Below are 13,966 nucleotides of genomic sequence, written 5' to 3' on the forward strand. Positions count from 1 at the left end.
ATTATAATTAATTTATTATACTATATGTATTATACACGTGTAAATTAATTACTGCCAAAATAATTTACTTCGTAATTTACAGTAAAAAGCCTCAGGCACTGTGTTAGATGTGTTTTCGACGTTATATATGCGTTTATTCATGTCGTCGATTTTACGGTTGCAATTCGACGTTGATTATACGTCTAGGCGACGTATATATACGTATAGACGTAATTTCGCCGTAAATATACGTATATTCGACGAATCAATGCCCACTGGGCTAACAAAAAGCGCTTTTACTGATCGTATTGCAGGTCTTAAAACACTAACATTTGGCAGCAGTGGGATTCAAACCCATGCCCCCAGAGAGACTGGAGCCTAAAATCCAGCGCCTTAGACTGCTCGGCCACGCTACCTTCCTCCATATCCATCTTCCTCACATTGCTGGCTTGGAAAATGCCGGGGGCTTCGGCTCTTGTCGTCGGATCTAATGATATCCTGACATGTGGAAGTGACTGCACCTTCATCTTCCGAGAAGCTTTCAATAGCACAAATGCTACTTTCACCGGCACAGACGTAGCAATAACGAAAGAGGTGGGTTTCATACTTTGTGCTGTTTGTAGGGGCGCAACTCTACGTCGATCTACTGACTTGAAGAGCAAAAATCAGAATCCTCTGCTATTACTGTTGCTTTTTTCATAGTTTCTTTAAATCCTTCATTTGAACATAGATTTTGAAGGATATTGATGATAATACCACATAAATTGTGGTTTTCTTGTGATCGCCAATTTTTTTTCAAATACCAGCCTTTTTTACAGTTCCTTGCGTGTTTCACAAGGTATAATAGCCCCCCACGCATCCTCAGCTAAAATTAAAGTAAATATACCAGAATACATACAGTGCTAACCCAATAATTCTTTCCAGGTTCTCCAACAAATCTGCGTTGTTATTTTAACATGTTCAGCTGAGGGTGCAACAGGAGTATAAATGAATTTTCCCGCCAGCTGTTCAAAGACCAAATTCCATGAGTGAACATTATTTTCTCAGAAGTTGCCGGCATTGGACTTTGCCGGTGGTAATGAATTATGTCCACAACTGTTGTAGTAGTTCCTTCTTGAAATTCGACACGTGCAAAGCACTCGTAATATCATAGGTGTTAAAGTTTGCTGAGTCTATTCGAGTCATGGTGTGTATCCCTGCCTATCATTGGGAGACGGGTAGCTTTTTTACACTCAGATTCCAATCTTCAATGCTTTGTGTGAGAGCTTACATAACTTTCATTTTCTCACATTTTCTGACGACTTTTCCAAAGGGGCACCCTGTCAATTCCGAATACTTTTAAAAAATCTGCCTGCATGTTTGATTATTGTCATTTCATTTAGAAAAAGTTCAATATTGATCATAACTAAAGAAAATAATGATCACGAACAAAAAAGGGATAAAGATGCGAGTTGATCTTGAATCAGAGCTGGGTGACACGGGCTTCTGTTCTGATATGGTTGTACGAGAAACAGGAGGAATCGCCAATCTCCTATAGAACATGAGTTGAATCAGGAGTGAGACATTTCGTATACTCGTGCATATGTCAACGCCTGACCTACATCGTAAAACTAACATTAAGTTGTCAGAGACATTCATTTATATACAAACAAGAGACAGACCAAGTAATAATTCTACATTAGTTCAGGTGGGTAAACCTGAACTAACTAATAAACCTATTAATAATTCTACATTAATGTTTCCTACACTGATCAGATTAATTGACATGGTCTGATTCATTGCCTGTGCAGTTCGTGCTAATTACAACAAGGACAGTTCTGAACCCTCATCACCGAACTGAACACAAGTTCAGCTGTTCTCCAGTTTTGTTACGCATGGTTTTTCATTGCAATTGAGTTCAGAGCTGGAGCTGAACTCCAGACAGTACAGTGTTTTGGGTAAGTTGTCGAAAATTCGCATGAGGCTGCAGACAACTTACCCAAAGTGTTTTCTATAGCTTTCAGGTGCAGTTCATTTATATAAAAGAATGTAAGTGGTATAAACTCAACAAGCCAGACGGCAGTCGAACCTATAATTTTCTGACGCGAGGCCTGACGCGTTATTCATTACGTCACTGACCCTGCTATTGTAGGGCTAAAAAAAACACGTTTTCTACATTTTTGTCTGTTTAAAAATCACTCTAAAAAAGACAAAGGGTTTGTGTGTCGCACTAAAATTCCGCTTCATTTCGAACGCAAATAAAAACCGTTTTGTTCCAAGAAATCATGCATTTGTCACATCCTTCATACTATACTTCTCTCTTGTATTAGTAAAGCATTTTGATTTAAACTGAACACACCTAAGTGTATAGGTGTATAGGTTTCATCCAGAGTCCAGAGTGCAAACCAACAGCTGACACAGGTCTTTTATAGAACCGTTTTGATTTCCTCTACTTTGTCCCCGTGACGTCATTGTCCTGCTCGAAGCCGAGCCCGACACACGTCTGGTTTTTGTTGCTGGGCGCACACCCTGCGGTCCATGCGGGTCCTAATACCCCAGTACAATGACGGGGACACTAAACTGTAAACAGGTGCCGTCCTTCGGCTGAGACATAAAACCGAGGTCCTGACTCTCTGTGATCATTCAGGAGAATGGTGGTGGTGGAGGGGAGTCCCCATTACCTGTAAAGCGCATTGAGTGGAGTATCCAGAACAGCGCTATATAAGTGTAAGCAATAATGATGATGATGATGATTATTAATCACGCATACCTTAGCTTTGTGCAACAACCTGAAACTTTCAGGTACCATAAATAATATTATTGCTAAACATATGCCATTCTAATCTGCAAGCGACCAGAATATAGAATACAAATTTTTGTATAAAAATGCATTAAGTCCTGTTCTACACCTGCATGCTTTGGAAGCACTGGCCTACCTGTATCAAAATATCAGATTGTGTTTCTGCAACGTTTTGTGCATAGTACGCCATTTTATCTAAAACAGTCACAACGAGGGCTTTACATGCAGTCTGGGGTATTTTCCCCTTTTATATTTTTGCCACTTTATATCGAACCTGTTATACTCCCAGAAGTGCACAGTAGCTTGTACTTAATACAAATGTACAATTCACCGCTGGTACACTGTATAAACAGATGTGTGCCGTGTTTGCCTTTGTAAGCATTTGTTTAAAAAAATAAGTTCACAATACGATGAAAACACAGAAAGCACAAACTTTATAATACAACGATACAAAATCAATACCAAATCATTATGCCAATTAAGTAACTATCCTTTGAAAACAGAGAACACCTTTATATCTACAAAAAACTTGACATTTGTATGTATTTTTGAATTACAAAGCAGACAGTGTAGTCCCTTAATTCAAAGATCAGATCTTGGCCAAAACAAGAAAATCAGACGTGGGCTGAATTCGGAACAGGAGCCTTTGCTTCGTCGATTATTGAGCTTTTGATCAATGTCTGAATAAAACAGATTCGCTTTTTTAACTCTTTGATTAAAGTACACGAAAAGCACCTTCTTTCGAGCTGGAATCAAACCAGCGACCTAAAGACTCCCTGCTAACTCCACTACAGTCCTCCACGCTACCAACTGAGCTATCAAAGGGATGTTGCAGCATTGCTCTCTGGCCCAATGAAGTAAAATGAAAAATGAAATGGGTGATTTAAATCCCACTTCGACATCAAGTTTCCAACTCGTTTTCTTAGTCTCATTTACCTTGAATTTAAGCCACGAACCAGGATTCTACTGTATAAACTTCCAGGGATATTACAAAATGTTTGATGGGGCATCAATCATTCCAGGCGGAAATTGATTCCTTTTTTTTCTCGAGGGATCATATTAAACATTTCATTAGTATCGAGAGGAGGACCACCAGTAGACACAAAACAGTAGACACTGTCTTTATTAGAAAGTAGCGTTTGTGCTACATTAATAATATTTTAGTGGAAATAAAGAAGTTGTAAATTTTAAAAATTTATATTTGAATCGAAATGTGGTTTTGAGTTAAATATTAGCGTGTTCATGTAATTAGTTTGTGTTTGTCATTACTATATATATTGCCATGTTTCTAGAATTTGTAACTGAAGTTTACTAGATGTGTTTTTTATGATGATTAGACATTTGAATACAATATTGTATATAATGTATAATTTGAACTACATATTGTCCAGGTGTGAATAATTGTATATTTTAAGAATACATTTCTAAAACAAATCATTGGCTTTATTTACTAGTTTCTACACCTATAAAAATCTTTCTTTGATGCATAATAGACATCAAAGAAAGATGTCTATTATACATCAAAGATGAGCAGTGTGTGTCGTGTTCACAGCTGATAACTAGAAGATGTCTGGAAGAGGCAAAGGCGGAAAGGGACTCGGGAAAGGAGGCGCTAAGCGTCACCGTAAGGTTCTCCGTGACAACATCCAGGGAATCACCAAGCCCGCCATCCGCCGCCTGGCTCGCCGTGGGGGAGTGAAGCGGATCTCCGGGCTGAACTATGAGGATGCCCGCAGGGTGCTGAAGGTGTTCCTGGAGAATGCCACCTGCACCGAGCACGCCAAGCATGCCAAGAGGAAGACCGTCACCGCCATGGACGTGGTGTACGCGCTGAAGCGCCAGGGCCGCACCCTGTACGGCTTCGGAGGCTAAACAGGATCTTCACTACCGGACCCCGACGTACAGATGCAGCCATTCAAAGTGAGCGGTACAGACACGTACCGCAGGTAAGATGACACGGGGTACCGCGGTGCGTGATTGGTTGACCGACAGGGGCACTCGTGGTCCGTTGGTCTGTCGTAGAAAGACTTACTGTAAACGTCATTACTGTGCCCGTTGTAGATATTGAATTTTACCACTGAAGGGAAATCTTAGTAGCTGAGCATAAAAAGAATAGGAGCATACTGTAACGCGTGTGAAGACCATAAACGATATTAATTTTGGAACATTAACATACAGTACTGTATATGGCTGGTCTTGGTACTTTAAAGTAAAAAATACACACCAGTATTCCATTTCTCCCTAAACATTTTAAGCATTGAAGTCTTTAACTAAAGAGATACCGGAAATCGGAAAGTTTCTGCTTTTTGTAAGGATGGTATCAAAAAACAATCTTAAGTGGTGAGAAAGCTGTGCTCAATGTATTTAAGGGACTTAAAAGTAAAAGGAGATGCTTCATATTGCTTGACTAATTTTAAAAACTAAGTTATAAATGCAGACGCTCCCTGGGTGCCGCGCCGGGTGTAAATATCAAAATATACATACCCAACACTGATTGTACCCATCTGTCATGCTAATAAAACACCTTGAATTGAATTGAATTGAGGGAGAGAGGGGGGAAGGGGGAGAGAGATAACCAGGACTCAAGGCAAATAAGATACACTCCACAGGCATTCACAACAGCAACATATGAAACGTTTGCACCCTGTACGGCTTCGGAGGCTAAACAGGAGCAGAGCTTCACTACCGGACCCCGACGTATAAACCCAAGTGACCCAGTGACATTTGTCACTGCTGAGGTTGCTTTATGGGTCTAAACTTTTCTATACTGTGCTGATCAATTGGAAATCAAATGGCAAAAAAGACCCGTTCCCACACCTAAGGTCAAGTATTAGGAATCAAAACTGCTCGAGTGTATGGAAGCACAGAGCTTTATCAAGATTTCCAAGTGCAAGATCTTTTTATTCATAAAAGACCCTATTTATGTTGTATGAGAAATATTAATATTAATACAGAATCTTTTTTCACCAAATAAATGGGCTTCCTGACTTCAGAAAGCCTTCTAGACAAATACTAAAAGAGCAAAAATTCCATTTGGTAAATGAAATGAAAACACATACCCTACCAAACCTTGAGTACAGGCCATTCAGGGTGATAATACAAAACCATTTATAATTCAACAAAAAAAACCTGTCAACTGGTAATCACCACCAAAAAATAAGTAGCAATACACAGTAGGGGACTCTTGGGTGCAAGTTAAATCCATGCAAGAAGGGGGTTTAGTGTTACATTTCCAAATCAGATATGCAAATGCGATATCTGGCCCAGCCAATCTCAAAGCTCCCTTGGTCTGGAATGGAGCTGCTACCATCTTCTAGTTATTCACACTGGAGTTAGGTTACATATTAGCACATTTCATCTAACAGTTGCTCCAGAAACAAAAACGTATTTTTTTTGTTCTACAAAATATACTTTATTCCGCAAAAAAAACATCTCAAAAGGAACATCTCACACATATTAACACTCCATGTAATAAAAAACAATGGCGGAACGGAGATTGATTGTCCGTTATCAATCTTTGCAAGTGGGGGCGGATTTGTGCAATTAAGAGAGTCCCTCCAAACCTACCGCTTGCTATTGTCCTTTAATCCCTGTATAGGGCCCAAAGTCCTTTCCAGCGCTCCCTCGCCGTGGGGAAACCCCATTTGGCGACTAGGCGCTTCGTCCTCCTCCTGAGGTCCGATGGGCTCCCGCAGCGCCCGACAGAGGTTGCAGTAGAAGATGCAGTCGAGTTTCATGGGAAAATGTGGGACATCTCGACCCCCTTCCTCGACCGGCTGACACATCCGTGATGTACTCATACTTGCCGCCCCAGACAAAGCCGAAGATCATCCCTTGCAGCGCTCGTCTGAGTCTGGCCGGCAGCGGGTACACCACCGCCAGGTAAACCAAAGCCGGCAGGATGTCTGCTTTCAACACCATCACTTTCCCTGTGTAGGACAGCGACCGCGTTTTCCACAGACCCAGCTTCGCGTTCACCTTGGCGATCCTCTTGGTCTAGTTGTTGGTCTCGTTGTCCTGGCTCTGGAAGGAAACCCCCAGTATATTGAGGGGCTCCGTGCAGAGCACGAGACCCTCCGGCGCCGTCGTCCTGTACTTCCAGGGCCCGAAAAACTTCAGTTTGCTCTTTCGGCGGTTGAGTTTCGACCCCGAGGCTCTGGAGTATTGGTCCATGACCTGCAGGGCCCTCCTCAACCCCCTGTCCGACCTCAGGAACAGCGTCGTGTCGTCGGCGTACTGGGAGATCTTCTGGGTTTCCCCCGCGCCTCCCGGTATCTCCAGGGTCCCGTCACACCGTCTCTGCTAAGGGCTCTTGAAGAGCAGGGAGATGATGCCCTCCCTCATGGTGTCTCCGAGTTTCACCCGGCGGAAGATCTCCTGCGCCACTTCTACCAGATCTGCCACCAGGGTGTCCCAGAAGCAGGTGTAGAATTCCTTGGGGAGTCCGTCCGGCCCCGGCACCTTGCCATTCTCCATGGACAAGAGCGCCGCCTTCAGCTCCTCGGCCGCGATCGGACCCTCCAAGTCCTCCCTCACCTCCTCAGGTACTCGTGCCTTCAGCTCCTCCAGAAAAGCATCGCCTGCCTCCACCTCCGTCTGCTTTTCTGAAAAGAGCTCTGTGTAGAAAGCGGTGGCTGCTTCTACCTTGTCGCTCTCGTCCAGCACTTCCTCTCCATCTCCCCGTCTCAGGCCGTGGATCACCCTCTTTTTCTGGGCTGAATTGAAGGCTCCTCCCCCGTTAGCCGAGCTGTACTCCTCCTCTAGTTGTCTCTGGAGTCGTGCAGCTTCCTTCCTCTCCCTGGCCACCTTCCGTCTGCAGTACGTCTGTGCCAGGGTTCGGGTCCTGTCTTTCACCGACTCCCACCATTCCACCATGGAGCTGTAGCCGTCTCTCAGATCGAACCAGCTCGCGTAGTCTTTATGAAACAGTGCCTTGAAGTCATCTTCCTTCAGTATCTCCCGGTTCAGCTTCCAGTACCCACGACCGAATGCCGGCAGGTTGGTGTTAGCCACCACTGTCAAGCGCTCGTGGTTGGAATACCACTCCGGGGACATCGTCGCCAACTCCAGGGAGCAGGTTGTGTGCAGAAAGATGTAGTCCAGGCGGCTGCACACTCCCCGGGAGTTTTTCCATGTCGTTCCGGCGTCGTTAGGGCGGCACCGTCTGAAACTGTCTACCAGGGAGAACTGCTTGAGTAGCGACTCCAGCTCTGCCGAGCTAGCGTCGCTCCCCTTCTCCCGGTCGACGTTGAAGTCCCCGCCAAGCACCACCTGTCTGTTGGTGGTGCAGCAGCTGGCCAGGTCGGCAAACACTTCCTTCAGGATAGAGGGTTCTGTTGGAGCATAGACGTTAATTGCTCTCAACTTCTGCCCCCTCCAGTCGATGTCTGCGACCAGGATCCGGCCCTGCACCACCGAGAAGGAGGAAACCAGTGTCATCTCTGGGTTTCCGAGGAGGATTCCCACTCCGGAAGAGTGGACCCTCCTACGCTCCAGCATGATTCTCCCTTCGTCCATTCCCTGGTGAATGTCAGCTTGTCACTTTCATCCTTCAGGTGGACCTCCTGTAAGAAACAAACTGAGAAAGACTTTGAGGCCAGATCATGAAAGACTCCCCGTCTTTTCAACGGGTCTATTAGCCCTCTCACGTTAGTTGTTAGAAAGGTAAGTTTCACAGTCATGATTAAACAAGTGAAAGTTGAACCCCCTCTCTTTGTGCTTACAGTGGAAAACTTGGGAGTCTACATCTGGGCACTGTTTAGCCTAGATGTAACTCCTCTCGTTCGGGTCCTGGGGGGAATATGCTGGGCTCCCTCCAGGTCTCGCTGGGGACTGAAAGGTAAACATGTTGGACAGGTCCAGCCCTACCATCAGTCCCGGCTCCAGGGCGGCTCCAAAGTAATCCTCGTCTTCCTTGAGGATACTCTCCACCACCGCTTCGGGAAGGCTTTTTTCTTCCCTTTCTCCAGGAGTTTCGGGGACCTCCAGTTGCTCCTGGGCCTTGGGGGAGGGGGTTCCGACTTCCTGGGCTGCCTCTTCCTGTTGTCCGTGGGACTCGGGGAAGGGGGTTACCTCTTCCTGGGCTGCCTCCTCCTGTTGTCCGTGGGACTCGGAGAGGGGGGTTCTGTTTCCTGGGCTGTCAGTTCCTGTCGTCTTTGGGCCTCGGGGGGGAGGGTTTCCATTTCCTGGGCTGCCTCCTCCGGTTGTTCCTGGGCCTCGGGGGAAGAAAGTTCAGTTTCCTCTAGGACTAGGAAACTGTTCTCCCTTACCACTCTTTTCTTTTGTCCTTCCGAAGGTGGATCCTCTTTCCCTTCTTGCTGGGAGTTATTAGGGCCCTTTCTCCGGTCAGCCATTTTGTCCGTCGTCCTGGCGGCCATCTTGAGGCACTGGTGCGGCTGGGGTGTGGCCTCGGCAGTTTCGGTTCTCTGCAGGGGAGGTGCGGGTTCTTTGTTCTCACCTCTCTCCCTTTGTCTTGAGACCGGTTTCTGCCGGCCGGCTTCCACCACCTGCACAAACGAAGGTTTGCTTACCTTGCATTGGTGAAGGAGGTGTCCCTCGGCGCCGCATCCGTTGCACTTTTTGGCTGCCCGGCAGGTTTTAGCCAGGTGCCCCTCTTTGTTACAGTTGTGACATCTGACGATGTCACACGTGTTCTCCTTGTGGCATCCTGGGGTAGTAAAGGTACCCCTCGTCGGCTCCATTGTTGAAGTGGGCCGGGGAGTGCTGGAAACCGTCGACGCCCTCTGGGTCCTCTTTCAGGAGGACTCGGTACTGGCGTTTGCCGTACCAGACGCCGCAACTGTCCCTGATCTCCGTCGGTTTGCCCACCACAGTTACATACCTCCCTAGGTACGCTGTTACCAGTTCCATTGGTTCGTAGGGGTTGTATGTGAGGACTGTGATGGTCCTCTGGTTTGTCTTCCTCAAAGGGCTCCGGCCTGAAAACAGAGAAACCGGGGTGCTTACCTTTTTCTCTGATCATTTTCGTTGCCTTTTCATATGAGGCGTCCGTGGCCATGTAGGCCCCCATGTATCTCTCTGCCTTCTTGTCTTGCAGGCAGTAGAGATCTCTGGCCACCAACTGCAGGATCCCTCTCAGGAAGGTAATGAAAAAGGATTTCGCAGTTGGCATCATCTCTGTTTTCTTGGTCCAGTGGAACCGGATCAGTGTCTTCTTGTCTGCCATCTGGAAAGGAGAAAAAAGAAAAAAGGAGAGAAAGAGAGAGAGCAAGGTCCTGTGGAGAGGAGGGTTTAGCTGCTAAAGGAGCAGCAAGGGAGCCCTGGCCTTTGTCCTTGTGGGCAAAGCCCAGCTAGGTGCAGGCGCAGGAGGAGAGAGAGAGAGGAAGCGGATAGTGCCTCCGAGTCTCGAGGAAGAAAGTCAGAACTGCGGGCAGGCCACGAGTACCTACTCCCCGCCAAGAGGCCAAGGAGGCAGAGAGAGAGAGGGAGCGGATAGCGCTTCCGAGTCTCGAGGAAGAAAGTAAGCACCGCGGGCAGGCCACGAGTACCTATTCCCAGCCAAGAGGCCAAGGAGGCAGAGAGAGAGAAAGGGGGAGGGGAGAGGAGAGAGCAGAGAGAGAGAACGTTGCTGCCGGATCCCACCCAGCTCAGCTGCTGCTTGGCCTTAACCCCCTAGGCTCAACCTAGGGCGATACCAGCTCAAGCACTCTTCAGGATCTTCGATCGCCTTCTAGAACTTTGGAAAGACAGGAACTGCCGGCATGCCACTTGAACTTGACCTTAGCCAAAAGGCCGATAAAATTGGATTCCAGCTCACTGGCCCTGCAAAACTTAGTTCAAGACTTTAAACTCTCAGACACATATAGATGTATATATCCCACAACAGCAGGATATACATGGTCAGGGAGGAATAGCAGCTCCAGAACTGACTATTGCTTTGCCTCAGAGAGAGTGAAAGTTGTTGGGGTCACTCTTCAGCCTGTCTTCTTCTCAGATCATCAAGCTTTAGGGTGTAGAGTGGAACTCCAGGGCGGGACTTTCTTTGGCCCAGGCCTCTGGAAACTCAACACAAAGCTGCTAGAGAACGAGGGGGTAGTATCCCGCTACAAGGAGAAACTATCACAGTGGCTGTCCTTGCAGTGTCTGTACGGGTCAGTAGGAGAGTGGAGGTGAAGGTGAGGACAAAGGCCTTTTTCATGGCTGAGGGAAGGAAGGCTGCCAGACGGAGAGGAGTGTTAGCCAGGAAACAGAGGCAGCTGCAGCGTCTCTACACGATGCTGCACAGTGGCTTCGATGTGCTCGAGGATATCACCCTTTTAAAAAAGGACATCCGGAGCATAGCCGAAGAAAGTAGTCGAGGAGTGCTGTTAAGAAGCTGAGTGCAGTTCTTAGAAGAAAATGAGAAGTGTACTCGCTTCTTTTTCAGGAAAGTGGTAGGCTCCAAGTCTGTCATGGAAAGTGTAGTTGATGAGGAGGGAAGAGAGAGTACAGAGCCGAGTGCTATCCTCTCCTGCATTGAGGCCTTCTTGTCACGGACGTCCAAGGGGCCTAACCGTGGGTAGCAGGAGGGCAGAAAAAGACCCATATGCGTAGCGGCGAGACAGGAAAAAGGCCCGGGCTCATTAGTGAAAAGAGTTCAGGAATGCCGTATATAAACCTGTGCCCTCAGGGAGCGGACGTGGGGCGCCCTGGTGCTAGGCGGGTCTCAGGACATCCAAACGTCAGTGCTGAGCGAGGACAGAGTGCAAGACCCGGAAATATTTAGCCAAAGGGAAAGAGAGGGACAGGAAGGACAGCAGACCAGAAACAAGGGACAGGACAGAGAAGGACCGCCCTCTGGCTGCATAGGGCGTGACACTTCTACACAAGACTGTACAGCTCTACAGAGGTAAAGGATGAAGAAATTCATTTTTTTACCTCAAAGCTAGAAAACATTTTGAGTGAAGAAGATAGGGAAGTACTTGAGGAGGATTTGACAGTAGAAGAGCTGAGAGGCTATGGAGAGCTTACAGAAGGGGAAAAACTCCGGGTGCTGACAGGCTCCCTAGAGGGGCGTCTGCTTTTACTACTTGCACAAATGAAGGCAAAAAAAAGCCAATCGATGTGAACGAACGGCGCTTTGCAGAGGAGTACTGCCTGACTGGATCGTTGATGAACGACAGAGGCCACTCCGACCTCTTCTCGGTTTTCTTCAACAACTTACTAAGGATCTTCTTCACATTCGCCCATGCAGGGGAAGCCAGTTACACCAAAGCAAATGCAGGAAAGTGCATTTCAAGCAGAGACCAGAAGGGACTTGTTTACACCGAGAGTGGTCGGAGAATGGAACAATGCGCCCAGCCCTGTTGCTGGAGCTGATTCTTGATGAGATCTTGGGCTCACTAAGAGGCCCCCACTGGATGCTAATCTTTCTGTTGTTCTTGCAGGTCCTGCGCTGCTTTTGAGCCGACAGAGCTCGTCCTGGTCTGTCGGCACAGCCCAATTGCAAATGATCGGCTCCACGTACAGAAGGAACGTGCGTTTGGTACAAGAGTGCACGAAGGCACCGGAAATACATTGGGAACAAATGACCGGTCGTTCAAGACCTCTGTGAAGTACAGGAGCGTGCAAAACGAGGCTGCTTCCACCCGGGGACCTTTCGCGTGTTAGGCGAACGTGATAGCCGCTACACTACGGAAACTTGCAGGGACCGCTGCTGGTGTCTCGCTTGCGTTTCGGGCTGAGAAAGGGACGCGTCACTTTAGGCAGGGTGCGCTGGAGAGAGGAACAAAGGGCGCGATGAAACAAAATACCAAAACCCGGGATCAAACCAGGGACCTTTAGATCTTCAGTCTAACGCTCTCCCAACTGAGCTATTTTGGCGGTGCGCAGAGCCCACAGCCACCTGCTCCAGCCTTCCTGTGTTGCGGCATGAGCGCAACAAGAGTAGCGGGAGAGTGTTGCAGGAACGTCACTCTGAAGGAAAGCCACCCAGGTGCGCCCTCTGAGCTCTGTCCAGCGCATCTTCCTCGCATGGACTCCTGCCTGCGACGGGCAGGAAACAATTAGCAAGAACAGAACGACACCCCATGGGTGTCTCATGACCACACCTTAGGTTGTGACACGTGCAGGTGTGAGGGGTTGCCGGGCTACTTTGGAGCAGAGCTTGGGCGGAGGGGGGGCGGGAAAGCAGACAAAGAGGTGACACCTCAAGGTCTGCACGATCACAGCTCTCCGCCGCCCCAGGCTTCCGCTCGATAAGCTACTGGACACACCCGCCCCTCCTCACACAGACCGTGGAAAAGCCCCCGAGTGGGAGGGCTCTCTCTTCCTCCCAGGAGCTCTTGGACACGACGCACAGACAGGGCGCGGGGAGCTGCCGCCTGCAAACACGGCTCCAGGCAGGACTCCACTCCGGAGGAGCCGCAGAGCAGAGCAGATGGGGGCAGCTTAGCTCCTGTGCAGAGACCTGAGCTGTTGTTGCTGCGGACGCTGTCTTTTCTGCACTCGGGGTAGGAGTGAATGTTGAGTTGCCCTTAGAAATGAAGCAGAGCACTTCAACGGCACGGGGGTGTGTGTGTGCGTGCGCCCTGGTGATTCTGGGAGACAGATCAAACCTGCTCTAAAAGAGAAGGGGCTTAGCCCTCTTCCATTTGCTAGTTCAAAGTTGTACAACCCATTTGTATCTGCTACGTGGCGCAGTCGTCGTGCACAAAGAACGCTTTGAAAAGCGTCAAAGGCAAGTCATTCCGAGTTGGTCGTTTGTGTTTTCCGTTCAGACGCGAAATGCTGAAATGATCTCTCGGCTCCTCGGTTGTCATTTCTGCTCCATAAAGGGATCACAGCACGGGTCGGCTTCCAGCACGGTGGGTCGGGACACGATGCCGGGGGTCGGAGAGAGGAATTTCTTCCTCGTTAGTATAGGACCTGTCACCTGTGCCCACCTGTCACGCGGGAGACCGGGGTACATCACGACGCGCATTGAAGTGAAAGCAGGATGCGCTGCGACATGCACTCTGCAGATCCCGCCACACTAAGAGGTGAGTGGGTCTGATCGATCACAGCGCTAGGCGAATCCTCAATCCCCTTTCGTGCGTGGCAACAAAAGAGGGCTGTTTCCGCCCGGTTTCGAACCAGGGACCTTTCGCGTGTGAGGCGAACGTGATAACCACTACACTACGGAAACGGTGGTAAGATGTGCCCAGCGGCCCAGTGCTGAGCTTCGCCAATGCGATTGAGCTGCTTCCAGTGCCTTTATTGGAGTGCGCT

General features: G+C 48.2%; 3 non-coding genes across 3 annotated transcripts; all 3 read right to left on the minus strand.

The window, feature by feature from the left end:
- Positions 1–5,732: 5,732 nt before the first annotated feature.
- LOC138243723 (U7 small nuclear RNA) lies at positions 5,733–5,790 on the minus strand. The gene has a single exon (XR_011192341.1). It is a non-coding gene; the product is annotated as a U7 small nuclear RNA (small nuclear RNA).
- A 6,717-nt stretch (positions 5,791–12,507) lies between these two features.
- trnaf-gaa (transfer RNA phenylalanine (anticodon GAA)) lies at positions 12,508–12,580 on the minus strand. The gene has a single exon. It is a non-coding gene; the product is annotated as a tRNA-Phe (tRNA).
- Positions 12,581–13,810: 1,230 nt separating this feature from the next.
- On the minus strand, positions 13,811–13,883 carry trnav-cac (transfer RNA valine (anticodon CAC)). The gene has a single exon. It is a non-coding gene; the product is annotated as a tRNA-Val (tRNA).
- Between the last annotated feature and the right edge of the window lie 83 nt (positions 13,884–13,966).

Source organism: Lepisosteus oculatus, chromosome 14 (assembly GCF_040954835.1).
Source record: "Lepisosteus oculatus isolate fLepOcu1 chromosome 14, fLepOcu1.hap2, whole genome shotgun sequence".
Taxonomy (NCBI): domain Eukaryota; kingdom Metazoa; phylum Chordata; class Actinopteri; order Semionotiformes; family Lepisosteidae; genus Lepisosteus; species Lepisosteus oculatus.